Here is a 1,664-nt window from a genome sequence, read left to right on the forward strand (position 1 = left end):
GAAATCAGTGTATCAGTAAGAAGAGCCCTAGTTTGTTTTTTTTTTTCAAAGATTTTATTTTTTTCCTTTTTCTCCTCAAAGCCCCCCGGTACATAGCTGTATATTCTTCATTGTGGGTCCTTCTAGTTGTGGCATGTGGGATGTGCCTCAGCGTGGCTTGATGAGCAGCGCCATGTCCGCGCCCAGGACTGGAACCAACGAAACACTGGGCCTACCACTCAGCCACGGGGCCAGCCCCAGCCCTAGTTTTTTTTAAAGGAATAATTATTTGATAAAGGAGATGATTATCTTATTCCACCATAGCCCCTCCAACAGTTGACATCTACTGGGAATTCTGCTGGTTCTCGTTTTTTTTTTTTTAAAAGAAGACTTTCAACCTATTAAAATGCAAATGCCTCTGAAAAAAACTAAACTCAGTCATTTACATCTTGAGAATAAAAATTCTGATGGGTTTGTATGAGGCCCTGTTCAGGGTAGGGAGAGGGGACAGCAGGACACAGCAGACTGGGGACACATTGTCCTGTTTCTCCTCTTGCCTAGTGCTCCCTGACCTCTAGTTACTGATGAGCTGATGTTAATACTCTTCATGTTAGGGTGTCATTTCCCACCTCTGCTGAAAGTACCTCACCCAGTAACAATAATCTCAGTCCTCTGCTGGAAGCTTGAAATAGTAGGAGCTCAGGCTCTGGGACGAAGGTAGTTCATTCCTGCCTCTCTTGTCCGCTTGTTCACAAATTGTACCTTAATGCCTAAAAACATCAGGTTCTTCCGTTGTTGCCCTGTAGTTTCACGTGGGCCCTCCAGGTGGCGGTCATGTCTTGGGGCGCAGCCATCGTACCCAAGGCCTAAGCCTACCAATTGTGTGGGTCCTAGTGTTTTGCTTGATTGCTTGGCGAAGAGAAAATGGAACTATTTTCTGTGTATATAAATCTACTTACACCAATGACCGTTAAACAGATTTTGTACATGCATCGTTGTACTGTCAACAGCTATCTTGTTTCTTTGACAAGGCCCTTGACAAGGGCTACTTTGACAAGGTCATCTTAAAGAAAGGTTTTACCTAGACAAACATTGCCAAGAGTTGGAGGTCAGGACAGTTTATATCCACTTAGAAGTAGGAAAGTATAAAAGCTTTAAAAATCTCCATACCCAAACCCCCAAAACGTCCCCGCCCCAAATCCCCTCTTGTGCATAAATCAAATTGCCTCCCCACCCCCAAAAGCTAAAGAGTTGATTTCTCCGAGGATTTCGATCTAATTGAATAAATACTCCTAGTGTCATGGACAATAGTGTTAGATTTCAAAATTTTAATTCGATGGACTATAGTTTTTGAAATGTAAAAACCATGAATTATACTGTAATTATACTCTAACAGGTACTGTAATGTGTGTGTTGTGAAATGTGGTGCCTATGAAGCAAAAGATTTTGTAGCCTTAACTGTCAGATTTAAATAGCTGTGAAAAAACGTGATTCTCGGGGCAGGCCCGGTGGCGAAGCGGTTAAGTGCACACACACGTTCCGCTTCAGTGGCCCAGGGTTCGCAGGCCTGATCCTGGGTGTGGACATGGCACCACTCAGAAGGCCATGCTGTGGCAGGCGTCCCACATATAAGGTAGAGGAAGGTGGGCACAGATGTTAGCTCAGGGCCAATCTTCCTCAGCAAA

The sequence above is a fragment of the Equus caballus genome, chromosome 20 (genome assembly GCF_041296265.1).
Source record: "Equus caballus isolate H_3958 breed thoroughbred chromosome 20, TB-T2T, whole genome shotgun sequence".
NCBI classification, from domain to species: domain Eukaryota; kingdom Metazoa; phylum Chordata; class Mammalia; order Perissodactyla; family Equidae; genus Equus; species Equus caballus.